General features: G+C 45.0%; 1 protein-coding gene across 2 annotated transcripts in view; it reads left to right on the top strand.

The window, feature by feature from the left end:
* Nucleotides 315–21895, top strand: part of TLR8 (toll like receptor 8) — a 65479-nt gene continuing 43898 nt past the window's right edge. For both annotated transcript variants that reach the window (XM_021079509.1, XM_021079507.1), the window contains exon 1: nucleotides 315–413. The gene's annotated coding sequence lies outside the window, so the exon portion shown is untranslated. The remainder of the gene's footprint in view (nucleotides 414–21895) is intronic.

A 21895-nucleotide genomic window follows, 5' to 3' on the forward strand; every position in this document is an offset into this window, starting at 1 on the left:
ATCCTCAGGGCACGGGGAGGGGAGGAAGGAGAACCCAAATTGTATGCAAAGACTTTTTTTTTTTGAGAATCTAAAGCAGAGTTTTGGTAGTCTCAAGTGTCGTTTCTTTGACCATGAAGTCTGACTTTTAATAATGTTAGAAATCATTTTCTCATGTATGTTTCTGGTCGGTATGTTTTGAGGAAGTAAATACTGTTAATAGATGTTTTCAGCAGCCCCGTATTAGAGCAATGGTCCCTGAGCGTTTGGAAGCTTCAGTACGTTGCTGCCTTTGACATGTAAAGTGTTGGTGTTTTCTCTTTATCTTAGTTGATGCTCTTGGGTCCATCTCAGGCCGATCTTGACGCCACCTCTCATGCTCTGCTGTCTTCAACCAGGCTTCTCTGTTTGATTCTGGAAGAAGACTAAAGATGGTAAGGACAGCCAAGAGATCCCTAAAAAGCATTACCTGTAATTTTTGAGGAAGAACTGAAACTAGCTAGCAGGAGAGATGTTTAAGTATCTTGATTTCGGTTATTTGCCGAGGAAAACGCCTGATATTTCATAATCAGGGTTAATCATGGAGGGTGTTTTGTAATTTCAGATTAATCAACACTTGGTCTGTCTAACTTCCTACAGGAGTTAATCGGGCTGCTGCGAGGAGCACCAGATGTTTGAATTGGGGAAATAGCTTCCCTCGGTCAAAGTTTTTTCACCCTGCATTTTGGGCTTTAAAACCGTGCAAGTCACCGAAGTTCTTTTTCTTTTGTGCTTTTTCTAGTGTAGGGTGGCATTTGAATGAGTATGTGGTGGCGGGGAACGCGGACTAGAGATACAGGGAATCTGGGCTCCCATGGTGTCAGAAAAATCAGAACCAGACAGTAGGGTAAGCTGTAAAAACAGATTTTGCTCCAGAACTATTGCAGTGGGAGAAAAGAGACCTCAGTATAGGACTGGGCTGAGTTCCAAATACGACATGTGCATGTGGGGATTTGTAACCAAGAAGTGGGGGAGGGGGGTCAGTGGATGGAAAATTACTAAGAGGAAATATTAGGGGTGGGGGTGGGGGCGGTTCTGGCTGAACCGACTTGACAGGATTCTTGCCGAAAGCAGGCCAGGGAGCTGGATGTCACCTGGGGGTGGTGGTAGGGGAGAGGGTGTTTGATGAGACACCAAGGATGATCCGATGTCAGTGGGGGGAGATTCTTGCTAAAACTGGGCAGATGGACACAAAAGCCCAAAGATGGAGACCTAGAAGCTTCGAGGAGCCTGAGTCAAGTTGAGTCAAGGAGAGAGTCTTTGTCAGTCACTAGCTGGGGGGCCGTGGGCTTATCACCCAAGCCCTAGGAAACTCGGTTCTTTTGACTACACAATGAACGTTACACCCCCTCTCCCGTTGCCTTTGCCGGGGGCGGGGGGAGCATGGTGAGGCTCACATCAGCCAGTATATGTTCTGGTCCTTTGCAGGTAGTGTAAGTTAGTAGGCATGCCCCCAGTTAGTCAGAACGGAGACATGGAAATTCTTTTGTCCCCCCAATTTGACAGACTAGAGTGCATTCACCAGGAACCCGCTCCGACGTCTAGATCTGAGTGCTGGTGCCCGGGCTCATTTGGTGTCTAAGGTCCAATGAAGAGTTAACCGTGGGGCGCTCTGTTAACAAAGGAAACAACAGCTTCGAGTTTCATTTCCTAGAAACTCAGCTGTCTATTTTTAGGCAAACCCATGCCTGCTCGCATCTGCCTTTGCCCCTTGAGGGATGGCATGATGGCGTTGATAGTAATAGAGGGAGCTCACATGTGTTGACCACACAAGTTACGTGTTGTGCTAAAGACTGGATGTCTCTAATTCGACCTCCCCCTCAAAGCAGCCTCTTGAGACCCCGATGAAGGACTTGGGGTTTCCAGAGGGTAAGAGCTTGTGATCTTGGCCGGACAGCCATACTGGAGACCCTGCTGCTCTATATAGACCAGGCTCGGCACACACGTCTACCCAGGAGACAGTCAGCACTGGCTTCAGGTATCTCACTCCTTAAGAAAAGAGAAGTTGGGATATCTTTTTTTAATTATTATTATTGCCACAATCCTGAGGCATATGGAAGTTCCTGGCTGCAGCTGCATCCTATAGCAATGCCGGATGCTTCAACGCACTGTGCCACCACAGGAACTCTGAAATTGGGATATCTCTTATAAGAAAAACCTCATGAAGGAGTTCCCGCCATGGCATAGTGGGTTAAGGATCCAGCATTGCCGCAGCTGTGGCATAGGTCACAGCTGCAAGCTCGGATTGGCTCCTTGGCCCAGGAACTTGCATATGCTTCAGGTGAAGCCAAAAAAGAACAAGGAAAGAAAGGAAAAAAAAAAAAACCATGAAAACAATATTCAAAAGTCCAAAAAGCATAAGGAAATTATTCCATTTTACTAATAGTTGTATGTCAGACCTCTCGATGTGGGAACTCCACTTCAAGGAACTCTTCTGAAAGAAATGATCTGGGGAGTTCCCGTCATGGCTCCGTAGTTAACGAACCTGACTAGTATCCATGAGGATGCAGGTTCAGTCCCTGGTCCCGCTCAGTGGGTTAAGGATCCGGCGTTGCTGTGAGCTGTGGTGTAGGTCGCAGATGCGGTTCGGATCCCCTGTTGCTGTGTCCGTGGTGTAGGCTGGCAGCTACAGCTCTGGTTCAACCCCTAGCCTGGGAACCTCCATGTGCCTTGGGTGCAGCCCTAAAGGACAAAAGACCAAAAAAAAAAAAAAAAAAAGGATAAGCAATGAGATCCTGCTATATAGCATTGGGAACTATATCTAGTCACTTATGATGGAGCATGATAAATGTGTTACTATTTTTTTTGAATAGTTTGACAAAAGAGCCCTGCATTCTAACCATTTTACAGTTGAAAAAGCATAGGCCTACGAGGGAAAGTGATTCAACAAAGTCTGAGAGCACTTAGGTGGCAGAATAAGAATTTATTTATTTAGGGAGTTCCCGTCGTGGCGCAGTGGTTAACGAATCCGACTAGGAACCATGAGGTTGCGGGTTCGGTCCCTGCCCTTGCTCAGTGGGTTAACGATCCGGCGTTGCCGTGAGCTGTGGTGTAGGTTGCAGACGCGGCTTGGATCCTGCGTTGCTGTGGCTCTGGCGTAGGCCAGTGGCTGCGGCTCCCATTCGACCCCTAGCCTGGGAACCTCCATATGCCACGGGAGCGGCCCAAAGAAATAGCAAAAAAAAAAAAAAAAAAAAAAGAATTTATTTATTTATTGGATTTTTAGGGCTGTACCCTCGGCCTGTGGAGGTTCCCAGGCTAGCGGTCAAATCGGAGCTAAAGCTGCTGGCCTACACCACAGCCACAGCAGTGAGGTAGCCGAGTCTGTGACCTACACCACAGCACTGCAGTGCCAGATCCTTAACCCAATGCATGGGCGCCAGGGCTCGAACCCACGTCCTCATGGATACTAGCCGGATTCGTTTCCACTGCGCCACAACGGGAACTCCAGAATGAGAATTTAAAATCAAACCTCTCTACTGACAAAGCCCCAGCTAGTCCTAAAATGCTTCTCACTGTGTGCCATAGATGCCGGGAAGGGGGCATCAGTGTCAGAGGAAATGGGTCCTGATGTAGCAGTAGGTAAGCAGTTTTAAAAATAAAAACGTTTGTCGACCAAAAAAAAAAAAAAAGTACAGCCTAAAAGTTGAGCGTTATTTTGTGGACAAAAATGAGACCTTGGGCTGGGAGGCAGCATCTCGAGTACCCCTGAGAAAATTGCACCCGGAGGTGAGGGTGAAGCTGGGATATATAGGAGTTTTGCAACAAAGGACAGGTGGTAGGAACACGAGATGACTGTTAATCACAGCCAATGAGACCTCTCGAGTTAAGGAGTTTAGTGCTTTTCTGTGCATGGGAAGTTGCAGACATCTGGGCGCTCTGAAATCATTGCTTTGATATGCACCTCGGCTCTGGGGCCAGTATCCTGTTGTCACATCCTGCGTTTCCTCAAGGCTCACCATGGCGAGTGGCTGCGGTCTGAGGGCTGCTAGATGGCAGGTGTTCTTGGTTTCTTTCTGGAGTTCTCCCAGGGCTCACCATCTCACCCTTGGAGGGACTGCAATGGCTCCGACTGTGACATCCCCTGTTTACTGATGTAGCAGGCCCTATTTGTTTCTCACATGATTCTGCTCTTAACGGTAGCACATTTCTTCCTAGCCCAGGAGATAGTAAGGGATTCATTTACTGCATTAATCAAAATCAATGAGGAGTTCCCGCTATGGCGTAGGTTGCAGCTGTGGCTCGGATTCAGTCTGGCCTGGGAACTTCCATAAGCTGTGGGTGCAGCGGTAAAAGAAAAAAAAAATTGATTATTTAAAAATGTCAAGAAGTTCCCGTCGTGGCTCAGTGGTTGACAAGTCCGACCAGGAACCATGAGGTTGTGGGTTCGATCCCTGGCCTCGCTCAGTGGGTTGAGGATCCAGCGTTGCCGTGAGCTGTGGTGTAGGTTGCAGATGTGGCTTGGATCTGGCGTGGCTGTGATGTAGGCCAGCGGCTACAGCTCCGATTGGACCCCTGTCCTGGGAACCTCCATGTGCTGTGGGTACGGCCCTAGGAAAAAAAAGACCAAAAAAAAAAATATATATATATATATATATAAATGTTGAAGTTCATGCCAAAATGAAAACCAGTCATTACAGATTAATGATCCAGTGTCATTATGCCCCCACCCCCCAAAATAGCTCATTTAGATCTCAGAAGCCCACCAAAATTTAGTGCTGGGATGGCAAATTATAGCCAGTGGGCCATATCCAGCCTGCCACCTGCTTTTAGCCCACAAACTAAGAATTTTTTAATGTTTTCAAATGATTGAAAAAGTCAAAGGAAGAATACTATTTTTTTGTAAAAGATGGATGACGCCCCAATGTATTTGATGAAGTTTTTATCATTTAAATAAGAAGCATTATAAACAGAGAAAAAAGAAAAATCATTCATCATACAAATGTAAAAGGGTCACACTCTTTTGTGACCCATAAAACTGAGATTAAATCCAAATTTTTGTGCCCAGACATGGCTTTATTTGTGTGTTTGCTTACACGTTGTCTGAACTGCTTTTACACTGCAATGGCAAATGACTCAATGGTTTGAGTAGCTATTAACTGGCCCTTTATAGAAAGAGTGTGCTGATTGTGGTTTATGGAAAAAAGGAGAAAGGGTGTAAGGGCAGATAAGATTGAATATCTTTGGTGTCTGTTTTGATGCATAGTAGTTGTTGACTTTCTAATTTCTTTAACTATATCATTTTACTCTTTTACTTTGAAAACTAGGTCCATTTGGACTAAGATGGTAGAAAGTAAATGATAAGTCTACTTATCCTGGTGCTTTTTTTTGGTTGTTATATAATGAGACTTTGATGTCCATGGTAATTAGACTTTACAGAGGTCAGCCTATAATTAGAAATATTTCAAAATTGGCAAAAAGAGGATATTTGGTCGTCCGTCTCTTAGGGAAATTTCCAGTGGAGTCTGGCCCGTAAAACAATAGCAAGTAAGTAACTTCCCTTATTCGCAGCCCTTGGTTAGCCCCTAGGGTGATGTCTATAAACACATCTACTTAGCAAACAATTCAATGTCATGGCAACGTGACAAAAAGTTTAGTGAATTCAAAGTCTACGGTTTCCACAATTGCTTTCCCATTCCTCGCCTCTTCCAAGTCCCTTTCCCACTCTTCTGCCCCCAGCCATCCCCTCTGGTTCAACCCAGCCCGTCCACGGCTGGCAGCCCCACCGCACCATGAAATCCTTTGTTTCCATAGCTTGGCTTAAGTGACTCCCCACTCCGCCAAATGCATATTCCAACAGTTTCTTTTGAACTGGCTTTTTTTCTGCTCTGTGATCTTGAAAATAAATCGGAAGTGCCTCTGAGGGCATCCACCTATTGTCCCCTAAAATCTGGCACATGGCAGCCCACAGGGGGTGCCTGGTGTGTTGGCCTGTGGACTCACGTGGGCTAGATGAGCCGGGATGGAGCAAATCCTTCAGTGAGTGTTCCAGGGCCTCAAATAGTCAGGTGAATTTCCTTTTGTGAATTTCCTTCAGGTGAATTTCCTTTTGTGAAGAATTTCCTTGCAGTCTTTAAATCTAACCAGATCATAGCTAGGCAAAAATACATAATAAAGACTGGGAGGGGAATGCAAATGAAATACGGAAAGGTGAGGGGCTTTACCTGCCCCCAGGTAAACACCTGGCATCATCCTCCTCCAGTCACCTTCTGGGCCCCTCTCTCCACCTTCCCCTCAATTCCAGCCATCCCCCGCCCCATGCCATCTCTTCACTGTTAGCGAGGGAGTGGGTAACCTGGCTTCCTGCTGCCCTGAGAACACTGTGCTGATGCAAAGAGGACTGCGTCTCTTTCCTGGAGTGCCTCCCTAGAGCTTCTGCAGCTGCCTCTCCACCTGACCTCCTGTCCAATGATGCATCACTGCCTATCAGATCACCCCAAAAGCACTGGCTTAGAACAGCCACCTCCCTAGACTGTTAGGTCTGATGGGCCCAGGGCTTGCCTGGGCTCAGCGAGGTGGCTCTGGTGCTGGCTCTGGTGCTGGCCATTCGCAGTTGGTGTCTGGGGCTGGACTGGAGCCCCCACACCCACCCAAAACACAGGTCTGGTGCCAGGGTGGTGTTGCCGAAATCTTGGCTGCTTCGGTACACCGTTGTCAAATAGGAATTCAGAGACCGAGAAAGTAGCTTTAATTCCCAGGTGAAGAAAGGAGCCCAGCAAGCTAGTGCAAGGACTGTGCCTCCCCCTCCTTGGAGCGGGTAGTGAGGGGTCTTACAGGGTTTGAGGAACAGGGCGTGGTCAGCTCCTGGACATTTTCCTGATTGGTGGGTGGTGAGGTCATTGGGAATCAGCATCATCAGCCTTCTGGTTCCAACTGTCTGGGGTCTCCATGCTTGTGGGCAGCACACAGTTGACTTCCAACCCTCCGTGGGGGCTTCAGCACCTGCAAAACAGCTTCAAGAACATGGCTCAAAACATTATCTCTAGTCCTTGAGGAAGAACTAAAGGTCCCTGACTTTACTGAATAGCTTAACTATTATTCTGTCTAGCTCGACTGTTTTCTTTTTCTCTGTATTTTTTTTTCTCTCGCTTCTCTGATGTGCTTGATTCTTTGACTCAAGTTTTTCTATAGATAAGAGGCAGGTGGAGGACATGAGTTGGGGGGGTCCACTCTGAGAAGGGCTGGCAGGGTCCTGCTTGGTTCCAGTGGAGACTCCCCAGCTGTGGGCCGCCTCTGTGTCCCCGTGGTCTCTCCAGTATGACAGCTGTGCTTCTTCCAAAGCTGGTGGTTCGGGACTCCAACCCAAGTGCAGAGAGAGGGAGGTCAGGTGCAAACCCTCCCACCTTTTGCGTCCCAGCCTTGAAAGGCCTGCAGCATCCTTCTTTCTGCTCTGTCCTCTTAGACCCTCACACAAGCCTGGTCAGGTTCAAAGACGAAGGGAGCTAGGTGATCCAGTGTATAGACGCTCTCGTCCTAAAGGGTGGAATTTTTCTGCTTCTCAGTAAGGCCAGTCTCCCACTGGGAGCACAGGTCACCTCCCCAGGCTCTGGGTGCTTGCATCCTCATCAGTATTGTTATTCACAGTGGTTGGGGGGGTGGACTTTTTTTCACTCTCACCAGCATTACAACATGCTGTTATTTCTCTCATCCTAAAATAGATGCTCTTGACCCTCCTGGCCCTGGGAACTCCCACCAGTGTCTTTGTTCCCCTTTGGAGGAAAGAAACTTCCCAGAAACGTTTGCTGCCTCCAGCCCCTCTCCTCACATTCTTCCAAGAACTTGGAAGTCGTATTTTATTTGGCTTCACCTTCAAAAATGTATCCAGTAGTATCTGGCAAGTTCTCGCCACCGCCACCCCTGCCAGCTGGGGCTTTTGCTTGAATTACTGTCATAGCCTCTGGGCTGGTCTCAGCACTTCCACCCCGGCCCCCGGTGGTCTCTTTTCAACCAGCATGATCTTTCTAAAAAGGAAGTTGGACCATGGCACTCCTGGGCTTCAAAAGTTTGTAGTGGATGGGCCTGCCACTCCTGGCTGGGTGGCCAACAAGGCCCTGTAGGCACCCTCAGCAAGACTGGGGCCTCCCGCTTTGACTTTGACTCCGTTCGCTGTCTCTTCCCCTGCTCCAGGAATACCAGCTTTGTTGCCACTTTTGTGATGATTCCAGCCTGTTTCCACTCGGGCCTTCGCATGAGGCTCTTCCTTCTGCCTGGAGCGCTTCTCCCTGGACAGATAGGCATGGCCACCAGCCTCCTTTCCTTGAGCTCCAATAACATTTGCCCAGATACCAGCTTCTCAGTGATGCCCACTCAAGCCCCCCTGTTGAGAGTCCAGGCCCAGCTCACATTCCTGATCGTCTCCCCCCTGCCCTATGTTTTCTTTTTCCTTAACATTTATTATTAACCATCTGATCTGAAAACAGTGATAGATTTTTGAGTTTATTATTTTGAGAATAAAGCTGCACAAGAGCAGGAAGCTTTTCTGGTTTTGTTTTTTGGCCACATCCAGAGCACAGATCCCTGGGCCAGGGATCGAATCTGAGCCATGGTTGGGACAACACCAGATCCTTAATGTATTGTACTGGGCCAGGGATCAAAATTGCACCTCAGCAGCAATTTGAGCTGCTGCAGAGACAACATCGGATCCTTAAACCTGCTGTGTCACAGTAGGAAGTCTTTTTTTTTTTTTTTTTTTTTTTTTTTTTTTTAAAGATCTTCTCTTTAGTTTCTAGTGGCTTTAAAACCAGTATGTAGGAGTTTCCATTGTGGCTCAGCTGTAATGAACCCGACTAATATCCATGAGGACACGGGTTCAATCCCTGGCCTTGCTCAGTGGGTTAAGGATCTGGCGTTGCCATGAGCTGTGATGTGGGTTGCAGACTCCACTTGGATCCCATGTTGGTGTGGCTGTGGTGTAGGCTGGCAGCTGCAGCTCTGATTCAACCCCTAGCCTGGGAATTTCCATATGCCATGGGTGTGACCCTGAAAAGACAAAATAAATAAATAAATAAGTAAATAAATAAAACCAGTATGTGTCAGACAGAAGTACACAAAAACATATAGTGAGGAAGCTTTTCTGTTTAGACCACTGATGTGACCCAATGCCCAGAAGCAGGTACCTAGCACATAGCAGGTAGCAATAAAATGCTGCTGGGGTTTTTCATTTTTTCACAATTTCCTTTCTCATTATTAAGAGAAATTACTTCCTTTGTAGTTTTTCAAGTGTTTTAATAAAAAATAATGCTTTTTTTTTTTTTTTTTTTTTTCTGTACAAAACTCCAAGAGTAGAGAAGACTATGAAGGGACATGAGAAATCCTTCTTTCCTATTTAGTGAAGGCCCCCTTCTTATGGCTGCTCAGGAGGCATCATGGTTAAAATTTTCTAATGTCACTGTCTAGCACAGAGAATTCAACCCAATATTCTGTGCTAATAATCTTGGTGGGAAAAGAATCTGAAAGAGAATGGATGTGTGTTATGTATAACTGATTCACTTTGTTGTGCAGCACAAATTTCCATAACATTGTAAATCAACAGTACTTCAATAAAACTTAAAAAAAATGCGCTGTAACTACAAATGGAAAAGTTTCTAATGTCTTCTTCCATACTTTTCTCTACAAATGCAAATCATATGTACATACACACACACACACATATATGTATACTGATATTCATTGAAAAGGAAACATATACTATAGGTTATTTTGATGCTGCTTTAAAAATTCATTTTATTTTTTTAAATAGTATATCTCACACAGCTTTTCGTGTCAATACCTGTCGCCCTACTACATTCTTTGTAAAGGGATGTTTGATATTCTACTACTGGTGGTTTCCCGCTTTTAACCATTTCTCCAAATTGATGGATTGTCATCAATATCTTTTTTTTTTTTGGTCTTTTTGCCTTTTCTAGGGCCGCTCCCACGGCATATAGAGGTTCCCAGGCTAGGGGTCGAATCGGAGCTGTAGCCGCCGGCCTATGCCAGAGCCACAGCAACGCGGGGTCTGAGCCATGTCTGCCACCTATACCACAGCTCACGGCAACGCCGGATCCTTCACCCACTGAGCGAGGCCAGGGATCGAACCCGCAACCTCATGGTTCCTAGTCGGATTTGTTAACCACTGCGCCATGACGAGAACTCCTGTCATCAATATCTTTGCATTCTTACTCTTTCAGAGAGCCGAATAAGACTAATAAAATAGTTTCATCTAAGACATAATGTGTATTATGATAAGAATATGCCCTCATGGTTTTTGTCTGTCTGTTTTCTGTTTTTGCCTCTGTGGAATCCTTAAGAGGGTCACAGTAGTTGGAAACTTTGTTTAGATGATTTTGAAAGGACAGCAGCCTGAGGTTCTGGGCAGCTAGGAAGATATGTTTCAGGGGGCTCTGGGCCAAGCCTTGGAGTCCTAGAATAACCGCAAGAGAAAAGAAACATTAAGGTCAGTTCACACAGCTCTCATAGTGTGTAGATGAGAAAGTCAAGGTTAAGGAGAATTCAGTCAGTAGGTGTGCATCAAAGCAGCTGACTTCTTTGCCTCAATTTCTAATTTTTAAAAAGTTTTATCTTTATTTTTAAATCAAAGTAGAGTTGATTTACAGTATAATACTAGGAGTTCCCGTGGTGGCTCAGCGGAAACGAATGTGACTAGTTACATGAGGACGCATGTTTGATCCCTGCCCTTGCTCAGTGGGTTAAGGATCCAGCGTTTCCGTGAGCTGTGGTTGTGGGTCACAGATACAGCTCGGATCTGGCATGGCTGTGGCTGTGGCATAGGACGGCAGCTACCGCTCTGATTCGACCCCTAGCCTGGGAACCTCTGTATGCCCTGGGTGTGGCCCTCGAAAGACACACAAAAAATAAAGAAAATACAATATACTGCTAGTTTCAGGTATATAGCAAAGTGATTTGGTTATACATATCTGTGTATATATATATATTTTCATTCTCTTCCATTATGGTTCATTACAGGATTTCGAATATAGTTTCCTGTGCTATCCAGTAGGTCTTTGTTATTTATCTATTTTATATATAGTAGTGTGCATCTATTAATCTCCAACTCCTAATTTATCCCTCTCTCCCTGTCCCTTTGGGTAACCTTAAGCTTGTCTTCTGTGCCTATGAGTCTGTTTCTGTTCTGTAAATGTGATGGTGTTTAGATTCTGCATACAGGCGATATCATATGGTATTTGTCTTACTTCACTTAGTATGATAATCTCTAAACTGAGTCCTGGTGGGACTTTCAGTTCACAGGAGCTAACCCTCAGAAGAAATAAACATAAGTCAGACTAATCCTAGTCTTCCTGTAACTTGTTGCAAAATGCAAACCGCATAACTTCATTTCCCTCCTCTTCCTATTTGTCCTTCTCACTCCACAGATTGCATCCCTGTCACAAGCTTGCAAAGTCTTGGAGATAAAAACAGCAACGCGCAGAGTTAGACTCATCTAGGTCACTGTATTTTCCTGTTCAGAATCATAGCTCCATACCGTGGGCATTCTAGCAGGAATCGAAAATGGGTCTCAAATCAGGAGAATACACTTCGGAATATAGCCTCGAATCTTGCCACAAAAATGAAGCACCTCAGGGGACATGTGTCGCCACTTTAAAGGGTTGTGTATTCAAGTGTATCTTTCAGGGATGGGCAGACAGCATCACCTGTAGGCCTGACTAGTCCCTCTCCCACATCTTCTTTCTCGCACCCTGGATTTCCCTGACTGCAGAGCTCTGTGCTTAGGTGGTGATCACTAGTTCTGAGATGCAACAGCAGAGGGATTTGGTTCCTAATTGGGCAGGAATGGCGTCTAACTCATTTTCATTCCCCTACTGTGTCTAACATGGTACCTTGCACAGAGGAGAGCTCAGTAATGTTTGTTGAATGACTACATGAGCACATACTTTATTATGAAGCTATAGCTCAGCATGCCCTTAAATTTATAAATCCATAAACTATGCTAACATAGCATTACTGAGCATGAATGCACTCATAAGAAATGAATGATCTGAAAAGTATCTTTTTTGCCCTCCGGTTCGTCCCCCTCAAATCATAATTATCTTTTCTGAATATTTGAACATTTTTCTTATGAAAAATCCAAGTAGCACAATATTTAAACATTAGACTGCCAAGAACCCTTTACCTGAAAATGAAATTAATCAAGATGCAGGTGTGCATCATACCAAGTGCATTCGCTGGGCTGAAATAGCTTTAAGATGATTGGTCAAAATGGAGTTTGAGTCTTGGTTTGGAATTGCCTCTCTGATCTCTGTTTTCTCATCAGTGAAATGGGAGTGTTTCTATGTCTTTTCGACTTCATGGTCAGGGCTTGGTGCTGTGATAGAAGCAATGTATCTACTTTGGCATCTGGCACATAAATACCTGATAAGTGGCAGTTGCTATAAAAAAAACCACAAATGCTTGTCTCATGACTCTTCGACATAAATGCTGCATTTTCCATATTAATAGGAAAGAGTTGATTTACTGGGAAAATAGAACACCTGTGCATACAGAATAAAACATTTCCATTTTTGCCATAATTTGCTCACTAATTGAGCATCCACATTTACCCAGTGTGTTTGCTTGTATAATTAGCTGTGATTCGTTACTAGAGCCAGGCCTATTGTGGTGTCTTATGCTCTTTTACAAATCAAATTCCTAAAAGACACATGTCTTTAGGCAGTCATGGCCAAAAAAAGCAAGAAAAGAAACGTGGATTAATTGTATGAAGTGACTAAACAGACCTGGCTCCATGCTGAATGAACCCTTACATTTCAAAATAGCATTAGTTGAAGCAAAGGTCCTGGCTTCTTCAGTCTGAAGCAGGGAGTAGCAGTTATTTGAAAGGGGCAATGTCCATGGGAATAAAGGAATACTTCACGTTTAAAAATCATCTTCTCAACAGTATCTTTTCTGTTTGGAAGTCTCAAAGGTGTTATCGCTCTTTAACAAATTCAGAAAGGCTTTGTTCTTTGACTCCGTTTTCTCCCTCATCTTCTTGATCAGAGCCCATCTGTGAATTTCAGGCTTTCAGTGCAGCCCTCATGGAGAGCTGATAGAAGGCTTCTTTGGCGTTACTAGCATTCATAGGGCCATTTGGGCTGGGACAGTCCCATCCTGGCTGTGGCTGTTCTCAGGAGAGACAGATAAGCTCCGTGTTCGTACGAGGGTTTCAGATTCAGAGGGGGCAGAACTTGTGAGAAAACATCGTATAGGAGTCTTTCTGCAGGTCTGCTTCCCACGGCCTCCCCCAGACACCACCCCCTTTTTTTTCTCCTGTGGCCCTTCCCACTTCAACCCTTCTTTTAGAGGCCCCCGTGCCTCCTGGTCTCTCCTCATCCCCTTGTCAAAAAAGTCTGACCTCTGGAAAGACTTTACCATTTATGATCATTGAATGTGAGTCTTCCATGGGATTTTAGGAATGTTCAAAGCCTTGATTTACTAAGCAGATAGTAATCTTGCACTCGCTAGGTGGCAGACGTCATTGTGATAGAGTTCAAGTAAAGATAAACAAGGTCAGAGTTCCCTGGTGGCCTGGTAGGTTAATAATCTGGCATTGTCACTGCTGTGGTTCAGGTTCGATCCCTGACCTGGAAACATTTGCATGCTGTGGGCGCAGCCAAAAAAAAAAAAAAAAAAAAAAAAGGAAAAAAAAAACCAGACAAGATCATGGACCTGAATGTTTATCTCATAGCGGGAGAGATGGGTGAGTTGATACTGAGACTCGTAGAAAGGTAGGCTAGCAAGATAGCTGAGGGCAGGGTCTGTATGTGAGTTGCCTGATCTCACCTCCGGTAAGTTCTCTAGTCTCTGCCTTTCACTGTCCTCACTGTAAACGAATCTCTTCTTAGAATTAGGATGACACCAAAATAATTTGTGAAATGCTATTGGTTGAAATTAGTGGCATGGGAATGGAGGTTTACAGGTAATATGATTTCTTCTCATGCTGGGCAGTCTTGGACTGAATTTGCTTAGAGTTAATTCCATGGATAAGTTTAAGGTTTTGTCTAGACCAGGGGGCCTGAAAACCATGACCTGTGGACCGAATCTGTCCCGCCACCTGTATTTGTATGACTTATGAGCTAGGAATGGTTTTAACCACTTGAATTCATCACGTTCTAAATGGTTTTTTTAAGTACTCACATAGCAACCTCAGTTTTGTCTAAAATATTTACTGTCTGGCCCTTTACAGAAACTTTGCCAGGCCGGGTCTAGACCACTGCTGTCAACTAGAACTTTCTACAATGATGAAAAATGTTCCCTCTCTGCATGCTTGCAAATGGTAGCCACGAGGCTGATGTAACTTTTGAGCCTTCGAAATATGGTTAGTGTGACTGAGAAACTGAATTTTAAAATGGCACTTACTTTTAATTCATTTAAATTTAAACAACCTCATGTGTCTGTCGCATTGGACAGAGCAGCTTTAGACCATTTAAGTCTAAAGTTTCTGTATTCTGTCAGTGTTCCTCTCTCTCAATTTAATCAACTTCCCAGAGGCTGGCTGAGTCAAGAGGAAGGCAGCACCCTTAATCAGATTTTTTTTTTTTTTTTTTTTTTTTTGCCCTGGACTGGCTTTCACTGTCTGCTAGAAAATGCTTGATGGAAAGTGCTTGAAAACTGCGTGTGAGCATACACTTATTTTCTCTTAAGGCTGCTCTTTGACTGTATCCATTACATCTGCTGTGGTTTAGGGTAGGGCAGTCGGCTTTTTCAACCCCCTCTGGCCCCAAATTAAGGAAGTCTTAATCAAGAGTTAGAGTTCAGGCTGTAGGGGAGAACAGCTTGCTTAGCAAAGCTGTGGTTCCTTCCATCCCTGGCTTCCAGAAGAAGAGCTCACGTTAGCCTCTCATCCCTACTAGGCTAACTTCAGCCCTGGGTCACGTCTCTCACGAGATTGCCTAGAACAGTAAGAAGTCATCGGCACACAGCATCATTATTATGAATATCGTCAAACCATTTCCCCCAAGAGTAAAGTCCAAGTTGGCTTTTCGGGGATGCTAAGTACGGCATGGTTACTCCAATTGGCAATGCCGTATTGTGTGTTTGAAAGTTCTCTGGAGTTCCCTGGTGGTCTAGTGGCTAAGGATCCAAAGTTGTCACTGCCTGTGGCTCAGGTCACTGCTGTGGTGCGGATTCATTCCCTGGCCTGAGAACTTCCGCATGCTGTGGGTGCAGCCCCCCCCCCCCACAAAAGTTCTTATCACAAGAAAAGACATTGCAACTTTGTCAGGTGATGCATGTTAACTAAACTTATTGTGCTGAGCATTTTGCAGTATATACAAATAACAAATCATTATGTTGTGTACCTAAAACGAGTCCAGTGTTTTATGGCAATTATATCTCCATAAAGCTGGAAAAACAGAAGTCATAGTTGGCAGGTGTTCGGCCTTCCGTGGTAGCGTAGCTGATATAGTTGTATCAAGGGGTTTTGTGATGGTGTAACACGGGTCACTAGTTTTCCACTTTCCAATACCTGAGTCTTCCTTGCCCAAGGCCCGATGATATCAATACCACATATTTTAGGTCCTCTCATGGGCAGCAGTTTATTTCCAATACATTCTACACTGGCTAAAATTGAGGTTTGCATTCGTGCAATAGTAATTCCAACTACCCTGGCTTGGCATAATAATCTTGTGATTTCTTGTAAACCCCTAGAAGTCAGCAGTTCAGAGGCTTTATTTGATTTCTCGTAAACTCCTAAAAGTCAGCAGTTCAGAGGCTTTATTTGATTTCTTGTAAACTCCTAGAAGTCAGCAGTTTAGAGCCTTTATTTCCGCTCTGCTTTATGAAGTTGTTCGAGGATCTAGATATTCTGGATCATCTGCCTGTTGCTTCACCATCCCTGGCATGTTTTTCTCATTCGTATCAGTCAAGGTGGTGGCTACGATACCCATATAACAAGAAGCCAGATGGAAATAGACAGGAAGAAGAGGAATAGTCTCACTGTTTAGGGACATGTCCCAGAAACTGCACACCTTACTGCCTTTTACGTCACCTTGGCTTTCATTAAGTCATATGGTCATAGCTGCAAGGGAGTGTGGGACATGTAATCTTTTTTCATAGTGACATATGCCCAACTATAAATGGAGATTCTGTTTCTATGAGATGAAAGAAAGGGGGAAAATTGGGAGATATATAACAATCTCTGGAGTCTACGAGACTGATAAAAATTAATTGGGAGTATCAGGAAATACCCCCGGGAGTTCCCACTGTGGCTCAGGGGTTACGAAACTGACTAGTATCCATGAGGATGCGGGTTCGATCCCTGGCTCCCCTCACTGGGTTAAGGATCCAGCGATATCATGAGCTACCTTGTAGGTGGCAGCTGAGGCTTGGATCTGGCGTTGCTGGAGCTGTGGTGTAGGCTGGCAGCTGTGGCTCTGATTCGACCCCTAGCCTGGGAATGTCCATATGCCGAGGGTCCGGCCCTAAAAAAAAAAAAAAAAAAAAGAAGAAGAAGTAAGGAAATAACCCGGGAATAAGAACAATAAACAGCTAATCTATACATATATGAAGGGCAGCATCTCTCCTAGAAAGAACTAATGACCCAAGCCACAGCAGTGACAACGCTGGATCCTTAGCCCACTGTACCACCAGGGGACTCCTCTGCATTGTGTTTTCAGTCTGTGTATTTTTTCTGTACTCCACTGAACTTTGAGCTCTTTCAGGACAGAGACTGTGTTATCTGCTACCGCTAGGAGGTATCCAATAAATATTTGTCAGATGAAAGAATGAATATGAATTGGTGGAATTGTGATCTTCTTAGTACAATTCCAAGCTAAGGAACTGTTGGGGACTCGTGCAGTCCAGGTTCATTGTCTTGACCTAGGAGGGTTGCCTGAGTCCTTGTCATCCTCTCGAAGGGGATCTTTCCTGAGGACAGTTGCCCACCTCAGAAGCTACGTGGAGAGGGAACTACCAAACCAGGGCAGGACCCACCGCTTCCATGTGCCACGTGGAGTTCTTTTCACAACCTCCCATGTCATCAGCGGAGTCAGAGATGAGAAAGCACTTGCTTCTGTCTAGGCTGATCACAGAAAGCTGCTTAATGAAGAGTTTGAACTGGGCGTTATACAAGCAGAGCTCCCTAAACCTTCCCCCTGCCCCCAGGACGATTTAGAAGAGAAAAGGCAGAGTGTGACCTCTGAAGGAACCTACTCCAAGGAGAAATTTCTTGTAACTCTTTTGCTCTGTTTCGCTCTTCATTCTTTCACGCACTCATTCTTTCCTTTTGTGTATTTAGCAAACATAATGCGGCATGAATTAAGTGCCAAGCATTGTTTTCCATGAGGACACAGAAAAGCCTGCTCTCTCAAATCTTACATTTTCACGCAGCATAGACATTAAACAAAGAAGCACATAAACCAGAGGCACATCAATTAGCAGCAACATAATTTCTGATTGTGCTAAAGCCCGTGAAGGAAATAAATCAGGGTGGCCTGATGCAGAGTACCTAGACCTCTCTGTGCCTCAGTTAACTCATCTGTAAAATGGACATAATAATAGAGGTCTGCAATTCCAAAATCCCCCAACTGAAAGCTTTGTCTGAATTCAGTCGATGGCAAACACGACTTGATCTGAACTCATTTGGAGGTGAATCTTGAACCTGAACCAAATGATGTAGTTCTTCTTTTTTTTTTTTTTTTTTTTTTTTTTTTTTTTTTTTTTTTTTTTTTTATATTCCTTTGAATCGAGCTGTGCCACCACCCGAGCCCCCCATCCGGCCCCCCCCACCCCCCACGCCAATCGGACCACTGAGCCAGCCCCCCTCATGTTCTTCTTCGTTCCTCCCCCTTTTTTTTTTTTTTAAATCCACTCCGAGTGGGCAGTCCAGTGTTTCACGGTAGAAATTATGTGTTTATAAGATGCCCCAGACTCCAGCAGGGGTGGTACATAAAAGGAGTACATGCATCGCATTCTAAAATGGGAAGGATTCTGACTTCCAAAACACATGTATATCCAAAGGTTTTGGATGAGGAATCGAAGACCTGGAGTGTCCCCCTCATGCACTTCTTATGAAGATTAAATGAGTTAATATATATAAAGCACTGAAAACGTTGCCCAGCACATGGTAAGTGCTACCTAAGTTAACTGCTGCTCCTGACCTTATAACATTATTCCGTTGGAAAGTATTTTGAAAAGTTACTCAGAGAAGGCCTCTCTGATGTTGCTTCATTTAAGGGATGCGGGGTGACCAGGGTACAGGATGAGGAAGAGAAGGGTGATTGCAGGAAGAGGGAACAGCAGATGCCCAGACTGGATCAAGCGCAGATCAGAAAACAAGCCGGATATCTTGTGTGTGGTCAGAGAAGGGGAAAAGATGGTACAAGTTCAGAGAGGCAGGCTGGGATCAGAACGTGCGTGATAAAAAGAATGATAAAGACTTTGGACCTCATTCAAAATGTCCTGAGTCGTTGTGGTTGCTCTCATTCCTGTTTCTAACGTCTGCTCTGATGCCGTGGATGGATGAATGGTAGAGGCGGAGGGGAGCCAGGGAAGCCCGTTTGGAGTCCAGTGCAGTAGGTCAGGTTTGAGACCTCACGGCCAAGTGGAGTAGAGAGGGGGTAGCAGACAAGGAGAAAAGTGGACCAGTGCCAGACAAAGTTTAGAAGTAACGGAGAAAAAGATCTTCTGCTTTGTTTTTCATTCATTATAATTTGTAATATATCCATGTCTCCAGTATGTTAAGATGGGCAGTTTGCTGGACCAAGCTCATACGGGCTTGCATTCAGTCGCATCACACTGACCCCTTGAAATTGACCATGGTGGCAGTATTTACACTATGGGAATTCACAAATGCTATAAATCAGGACTAACAAATCGGCGATTGGGGCCTGGGGGAGAAAGATTGTTGATAACATTTATCAGTACACCACTGTCATTATTTTTTCTGTAAGTAGCTTCCTTGATCTTAGAGCCTCCATTTCTTCCATCACAGAAATATTTCAGCTAGGCATTTCTTGGAGAACTCAGTTTGATGAACGCAGTTTCAGTCACTTCATGTTTTTTTGTTTTTAGCTCAGTCCAAGGATCCTTCCACTTTTTCCCAAGGGTGTTATCTGGGTTCATGGGGATGGGATCAGAAGAGAGCACTTGGCTTATGATTTGTCCTGTATACATTTTGGCGCCATCTGGAATATAACTCACCCCCCACCCCGTCCATAATACCACTCTTAGTGACATTACCCATTACCTTTTGATAGTGGGATTCATGAACCCATCATGTCTTCTGACAGAAGCATAGCTCAGAATGGGGTTCAGGGTCTGGGATCCTCTTATCCAGGATCCCACAAATAGCTCACTGTTCTTCTGTCCTTTCCCTCTTCTAAGGCCCTTTCCCTCATCTTGACTTAATCTCCCCTCCCTGAGTGGTGGACATTTTCCCTCAGTCTTTGAGTAAGACTGATGCCCAAGGAAGATATACTCTATTTAGGTAACGTTCCCCGTACCCCCTGAGTTTTGCCATATCTTCCTAGGGCTCTGAGTGCTGATGACTGAGAAGTATAGCCTTAAAGGATGACCGAAATTCTGGTGGTGGAAACGGTAGGGAGACATATTCCAGGTGGAAGGCCTTGCAGATCGGGGAACTGCAAGCTGGGCTTAGGCGTTGTGGTTAGAGAAGCTGGTAAGGGAGTTGTATCGGGTCAACCTAGACAAGGAAACCGGGCCAGATTATGGAAGACTTTGGATGCCGTGATAAAAAGTTAGGGCTCATTCTGTAAAAGAAGAAGATAAAACCATTTCCAGATTTCAGAGCAGTATCATCCGATTAGTGCTTGGGAAGGTCAATGCTAGATTGGAGGAGTGAGAGGCTGGGGACAAGGATGAGGTGTTAGAGTGAACCAAGGGTGGATTCATTTCAACCAGTTGGGTCGGCTGAAATGGCAAAGCAAGGAGGATGCCAAGAAGGCCATGAAGGAGGTCAGCTGGACTCAGTGAATGGTTTTAATGATGGGAAGAAGGAGACGGGGTGGTGAAAGAAAAAAAAAAAAAAAGACAGTGTTGTACCTCTAACTCCAACAAACTTCAGGCATCTAGCATTAGAAGAAAAGCCCAGGAGAAGTTTTGCTCGTTTCCCCCCTATTAGAGGAATTAGGGAAGGAAGGCATTGGTTTATTAGACAGCAACACGATGGGTTGACTCAGTCAGTTGGGAGGATGAAAGCATTCGTTGAGCTGGAAGCCTGCTGTACAGACACAGCCATGGATGAGCACTGGTGAAACTAAAACCAATACTCTGGAGTAAGGTATTGATAGAAACCCTGAAACCTGAGAGCTAGTCTCTGGTTAAACCAACCTCTATGCAAAGGAGGCTCAAGTTAATAGGGTAATTAGTAAAGTTCTTCCGTGCTTCCCAATATTCCCTTTTAAGGTCTTAATCCCCAGGATCCAAGTGTCTCTCATACTAAACCTGGATGCCCAAGAATCCCAGGTGAAAGTAGGTTCCCACCTGTCCCAGTTCAGCAGAGAGAGTCTTAGTTTATGTGTAATTGTTGACAGCCCCCTCCCTTTCAGTCCCATGAGTGTCCTGCGTGGTCTCTTGGGGTCACTCAGGCAGTGCCGAGACTCTCCATTCGCTCCTTTCCAAATTGGTGTGATGTAAACCCAGTGTGAAGGGAAAGTGTTTGTCTCCATATCATGTTGCAGATGATTTCCAAAGACCATCCGAGAGGAAAGCTGGCTTATAGATAGCTTGGGTGACCTGGGGCAGAGCAGTGAATAAATGTCACAGAGCTATGTCTTAATCTGTAAAATGGGGATAACGGATCACCTTTGTTTCCCGACTTAGGATGTTAAGAGGCTTGAATATGGTGGAAGACTCTAGCGTACCGAGAAGGCTCAACAAGCAAACATTAATTGCACTAAGGTCCTAATGTGTTTTTCTTTCCAGATGTAGTTGCATTTAACATTCTGTCACCACCCCCTACTCCCACATTTCAGACTTTGATGGCTAATTGATAGCTCGTCCATTGTACCATTCTAAATAACAGGGACTAGGAAAATGCTGCTTTTACCACCTTAAAAGCCATATGACTCAAAAGCTCAGGTGCTAAAAGCTAAATATGTGACTGTGTTATTACTCAGTAATTGACAACTACAGTCATGAGGTGGGGATGGCAGTTACTGTTTAGACAGTCGAGAGCAAGACCTGAACTGTTTTTTTTTTTTTTTAATGGTTTTTGTTTTGTTTATTTATTTATTTATTTTTTTAGGGCCATACCTGAGGCCCATGGAGGTTCCCAGGCTCGGGTTCTAATTGGAGTTACAGATGCTGGCCTACGCCACAGCCACAGCAATGCCAGATCCGAGCCTAGTCTGTGACCTACACCACAATCCACTGAGCGAGGCCAGGATTGCACCCGCAATCTCATGGTTCCTAGTTGGATCCGTTTCTGCTGCGCCACGATGGGAACTCCCTAATTTTTAAAAAAATTTTCTTAGGGCTGCTCCTGTGGCATATGGAAGTTCCCAGGCTAGGGGTCAAATTGGGCTGCAGCTGCAGGCCTATGCCACAACCATGGCAACTCGGGATCCAAGCCACATCTGCAACCTATGCTGCAGCTTGCACCGATGCTGGATCCTTAACCCACTGAATGAGGCCAGGGGTTGAACCTGCATCCTCACAGATACTAGTTGGGTTCTTAACCCACTGAGCCACAACGGAAACTGCCAAACACTGTTTATCTTAAAATATTAGGAGTTCCCATCGTGGCGCAGTGGTTAACGAATCCGACTAGGAATCATGAGGTTGCGGGTTCGGTCCCTGCCCTTCCTCAGTGGGTTAACGATCCAGCGTTGCCGTAAGCTGTGGTGCAGTTGCAGACGTGGCTCGGATCCCGCGTTGCTGTGGCTCTGGCGTAGGCCAGCGGCTACAGCTCCGATTGGACCCC

Source organism: Sus scrofa, chromosome X (assembly GCF_000003025.6).
Source record: "Sus scrofa isolate TJ Tabasco breed Duroc chromosome X, Sscrofa11.1, whole genome shotgun sequence".
Lineage (NCBI taxonomy): Eukaryota > Metazoa > Chordata > Mammalia > Artiodactyla > Suidae > Sus > Sus scrofa.